The sequence below is a fragment of the Salvelinus namaycush genome, unplaced genomic scaffold (genome assembly GCF_016432855.1).
Source record: "Salvelinus namaycush isolate Seneca unplaced genomic scaffold, SaNama_1.0 Scaffold1653, whole genome shotgun sequence".
Taxonomy (NCBI): domain Eukaryota; kingdom Metazoa; phylum Chordata; class Actinopteri; order Salmoniformes; family Salmonidae; genus Salvelinus; species Salvelinus namaycush.
In genome coordinates, this window is record NW_024058401.1 from 50,231 (window position 1) to 56,230 (window position 6,000).

The window sequence follows — 6,000 nt, forward strand, 5'->3', positions numbered from 1 at the left end:
AGTTAGTTACACTATATAGGGGAAAAGGACCAGGGTTAGTTACACTATATAGGGGAAAAGGACCAGGGTCAGTTAGTTACACTATATAGGGGAAAAGGACCAGGGTTAGTTAGTTACACTATATAGGGGAAAAGGACCAGGGTTTGTTAGTTACACTATATAGGGGAAAAGGACCAGGGTCAGTTAGTTACACTATATAGGGGGAAAGGACCAGGGTCAGTTAGTTACACTATATAGGGGAAAAGGACCAGGGTCAGTTAGTTACACTATATAGGGGAAAAGGACCAGGGTTAGTTAGTTACACTATATAGGGGAAAAGGACCAGGGTCAGTTAGTTACACTATATAGGGGAAAAGGACCAGGGTTAGTTAGTTACACTATATAGGGGAAAAGGACCAGGGTCAGTTAGTTACACTATATAGGGGAAAAGGACCAGGGTTAGTTAGTTACACTATATAGGGGAAAAGGACCAGGGTCAGTTAGTTACACTATATAGGGGAAAAGGACCAGGGTTAGTTAGTTACACTATATAGGGGAAAAGGACCAGGGTCAGTTAGTTACACTATATAGGGGGAAAGGACCAGGGTCAGTTAGTTACACTATATAGGGGAAAAGGACCAGGGTCAGTTAGTTACACTATATAGGGGAAAAGGACCAGGGTTAGTTACACTATATAGGGGAAAAGGACCAGGGTCAGTTAGTTACACTATATAGGGGAAAAGGACCAGGGTCAGTTAGTTACACTATATAGGGGAAAAGGACCAGGGTCAGTTAGTTACACTATATAGGGGAAAAGGACCAGGGTCAGTTAGTTACACTATATAGGGGGAAAGGACCAGGGTCAGTTAGTTACACTATATAGGGGAAAAGGACCAGGGTCAGTTAGTTACACTATATAGGGGAAAAGGACCAGGATCAGTTAGTTACACTATATAGGGGAAAAGGACCAGGGTCAGTTACCCTATATAGGGGAAAAGGACCAGGGTCAGTTAGTTACACTATATAGGGGGAAAGGACCAGGGTCAGTTAGTTACACTATATAGGGGGAAAGGACCAGGGTCAGTTAGTTACACTATATAGGGGAAAAGGACCAGGGTTAGTTACACTATATAGGGGAAAAGGACCAGGGTTAGTTACACTATATAGGGGAAAAGGACCAGGGTCAGTTAGTTACACTATATAGGGGAAAAGGACCAGGGTCAGTTAGTTACACTATATAGGGGAAAAGGACCAGGGTCAGTTAGTTACACTATATAGGGGAAAAGGACCAGAGTTAGTTACACTATATAGGGGAAAAGGACCAGGGTCAGTTAGTTACACTATATAGGGGAAAAGGACCAGGGTCAGTTACACTATATAGGGGAAAAGGACCAGGGTCAGTTAGTTACACTATATAGGGGAATAGGACCAGGGTCAGTTAGTTACACTATATAGGGGAAAAGGACCAAGGTTAGTTACACTATATAGGGGAAAAGGACCAAGGTTAGTTACACTATATAGGGGAATAGGACCAGGGTCAGTTAGTTACACTATATAGGGGAAAAGGACCAGGGTTAGTTACACTATATAGGGGAAAAGGACCAGGGTTAGTTAGTTACACTATATAGGGGAAAAGGACCAGGGTCAGTTAGTTACACTATATAGGGGAAAAGGGCCAGGGTTAGTTACACTATATAGGGGAAAAGGACCAGGGTTAGTTACACTATATAGGGGAAAAGGACCAGGGTCAGTTACACTATATAGGGGAAAAGGACCAGGGTCAGTTACACTATATAGGGGAAAAGGACCAGGGTTAGTTACACTATATAGGGGAATAGGACCAGGGTCAGTTAGTTACACTATATAGGGGAAAAGGACCAGGGTCAGTTAGTTACACTATATAGGGGAAAAGGGCCAGGGTTAGTTACACTATATAGGGGAAAAGGACCAGGGTTAGTTACACTATATAGGGGAAAAGGACCAGGGTTAGTTAGTTACACTATATAGGGGAAAAGGACCAGGGTCAGTTAGTTACACTATATAGGGGAAAAGGACCAGGGTCAGTTACACTATATAGGGGAAAAGGACCAGGGTCAGTAACACTATATAGGGGACAAGGACCAGGGTTAGTTACACTATATAGGGGACAAGGACCAGGGTCAGTTACACTATATAGGGGAATTGGACCAGGGTCAGTTAGTTACACTATATAGGGGAAAAGGACCAGGGTTAGTTACACTATATAGGGGAAAAGGACCAGGGTCAGTTACACTATATAGGGGAAAAGGACCAGGGTCAGTTAGTTACACTATATAGGGGAATAGGACCAGGGTCAGTTAGTTACACTATATAGGGGAAAAGGGCCAGGGTCAGTTAGTTACACTATATAGGGGAATAGGACCAGGGTCAGTTACACTATATAGGGGAAAAGGACCAGGGTCAGTTAGTTACACTATATAGGGGAATAGGACCAGGGTCAGTTACACTATATAGGGAAAAAGGACCAGGGTCAGTTAGTTACACTATATAGGGGAAAAGGGCCAGAGTTAGTTACACTATATAGGGAAAAAGGACCAGGGTCAGTTACACTATATAGGGGACAAGGACCAGGGTCAGTTAGTTACACTATATAGGGGAATAGGACCAGGGTCAGTTACACTATATAGGGGAATAGGACCAGGGTCAGTTAGTTACACTATATAGGGGAAAAGGACCAGGGTCAGTTAGTTACACTATATAGGGGAAAAGGACCAGGGTTAGTTAGTTACACTATATAGGGGAAAAGGACCAGGGTCAGTTACACTATATAGGGGAATAGGACCAGGGTCAGTTAGTTACACTATATAGGGAAAAAGGACCAGGGTTAGTTACACTATATAGGGGAAAAGGACCAGGGTTAGTTAGTTACACTATATAGGGAAAAAGGACCAGGGTCAGTTAGTTACACTATATAGGGGAAAAGGACCAGGGTCAGTTAGTTACACTATATAGGGGAAAAGGACCAGGGTCAGTTAGTTACACTATATAGGGAAAAAGGACCAGGGTCAGTTAGTTACACTATATAGGGGACAAGGACCAGGGTCAGTTAGTTACACTATATAGGGGAAAAGGACCAGGGTCAGTTAGTTACACTATATAGGGGAAAAGGACCAGGGTTAGTTAGTTACACTATATAGGGGAAAAGGACCAGGGTCAGTTAGTTACACTATATAGGGGAAAAGGACCAGGGTCAGTTAGTTACACTATATAGGGGACAAGGACCAGGGTCAGTTAGTTCCACTATATAGGGGAAAAGGACCAGGGTCAGTTAGTTACACTATATAGGGAAAAAGGACCAGGGTTAGTTACACTATATAGGGGAAAAGGACCAGGGTCAGTTAGTTACACTATATAGGGGAATAGGACCAGGGTCAGTTAGTTACACTATATAGGGAAAAAGGACCAGGGTCAGTTAGTTACACTATATAGGGGAAAAGGACCAGGGTCAGTTGCACTATATAGGGGAAAAGGACCAGGGTTAGTTACACTATATAGGGGAAAAGGACCAGGGTCAGTTGCACTATATAGGGGAAAAGGACCAGGGTCAGTTACACTATATAGGGGAAAAGGACCAGGGTCAGTTAGTTACACTATATAGGGGAATAGGACCAGGGTTAGTTACACTATATAGGGAAAAAGGACCAGGGTTAGTTAGTTACACTATATAGGGAAAAAGGACCAGGGTTAGTTACACTATATAGGGGAAAAGGACCAGGGTTAGTTACACTATATAGGGGAAAAGGGCCAGGGTTAGTTACACTATATAGGGGAAAAGGACCAGGGTTAGTTACACTATATAGGGGGAAAGGACCAGGGTCAGTTAGTTACACTATATAGGGGAAAAGGACCAGGGTTAGTTACACTATATAGGGGAAAAGGACCAGGGTCAGTTACACTATATAGGGAAAAAGGACCAGGGTCAGTTAGTTACACTATATAGGGGAAAAGGGCAAGGGTTAGTTACACTATATAGGGGAATAGGACCAGGGTCAGTTAGTTACACTATATAGGGGAAAAGGGCCAGGGTCAGTTAGTTACACTATATAGGGGAAAAGGGCCAGGGTTAGTTAGTTACACTATATAGGGGACAAGGACCAGGGTCAGTTAATTACACTATATAGGGGACAAGGACCAGGGTTAGTTACACTATATAGGGGAAAAGGACCAGGGTCAGTTACACTATATAGGGGAAAAGGACCAGGGTTAGTTACACTATATAGGGGAAAAGGACCAGGGTTAGTTAGTTACACTATATAGGGGAAAAGGACCAGGGTCAGTTAGTTACACTATATAGGGGAATAGGACCAGGGTCAGTTAGTTACACTATATAGGGGAAAAGGACCAGGGTCAGTTACACTATATAGGGGACAAGGACCAGGGTCAGTTACACTATATAGGGGAAAAGGACCAGGGTTAGTTACACTATATAGGGGAAAAGGACCAGGGTTAGTTACACTATATAGGGGAAAAGGACCAGGGTCAGTTACACTATATAGGGGAAAAGGACCAGGGTCAGTTACACTATATAGGGGACAAGGACCAGGGTCAGTTAGTTACACTATATAGGGGAAAAGGACCAGGGTCAGTTACACTATATAGGGGAAAAGGACCAGGGTCAGTTACACTATATAGGGGAAAAGGACCAGGGTCAGTTAGTTACACTATATAGGGGAAAAGGACCAGGGTCAGTTAGTTACACTATATAGGGGAAAAGGACCAGGGTCAGTTACACTATATAGGGGACAAGGACCAGGGTTAGTTACACTATATAGGGGACAAGGACCAGAGTCAGTTACACTATATAGGGGAAAAGGACCAGGGTCAGTTAGTTACACTATATAGGGGAAAAGGACCAGGGTCAGTTAGTTACACTATATAGGGGAAAAGGACCAGAGTTAGTTACACTATATAGGGGAAAAGGACCAGGGTTAGTTACACTATATAGGGGAATAGGACCAGGGTCAGTTAGTTACACTATATAGGGGAAAAGGACCAGGGTCAGTTAGTTACACTATATAGGGGAAAAGGGCCAGGGTTAGTTACACTATATAGGGGAAAAGGACCAGGGTTAGTTACACTATATAGGGGAAAAGGACCAGGGTTAGTTAGTTACACTATATAGGGGAAAAGGACCAGGGTCAGTTAGTTACACTATATAGGGGAAAAGGACCAGGGTCAGTTACACTATATAGGGGAAAAGGACCAGGGTCAGTAACACTATATAGGGGACAAGGACCAGGGTTAGTTACACTATATAGGGGACAAGGATCAGGGTCAGTTACACTATATAGGGGAATTGGACCAGGGTCAGTTAGTTACACTATATAGGGGAAAAGGACCAGGGTTAGTTACACTATATAGGGGAAAAGGACCAGGGTCAGTTACACTATATAGGGGAAAAGGACCAGGGTCAGTTAGTTACACTATATAGGGGAATAGGACCAGGGTCAGTTTAGTTACACTATAGAGGGGAAAAGGGCAGGTCAGTTAGTTACACTATATAGGGGAATAGGACGCAGGGTCCAGTTACACTATATAGGAGGAAAAAGGACCAGGGTCCAGTTAGTTACACTATATAGGGGAATAGGACCAGGGTCAGTTACACTATATAGGGAAAAAGGACCAGGGTCAGGTAGTTACACTAATATAGGGGAAAAGGGCAGAGTTAGTTACACTATATAGGGAAAAGGACCAGGGTCAGTTACACTATATAGGGGACAAGGACGCAGGGTTCAGTTAGTTACACGATATAGGGGAACAGGACCAGGGTCGTTAGTTACGGCGTATAAGGTTAGGGGGGGGGAACTAAGGGATCAAGAAGTTAGTATAGCACTATATAGGGGGGTGGAAAGAGGACCGAGGGGGGGTGACAGTTAGTTACGACACTATAGATGTGGTAAATAGGAACCAGGGGGGGGAACAGTTCAGTTACACTATAGAGGGGAATAGGACCAGCGGGTCAGGGTTTTACACTATATAGGG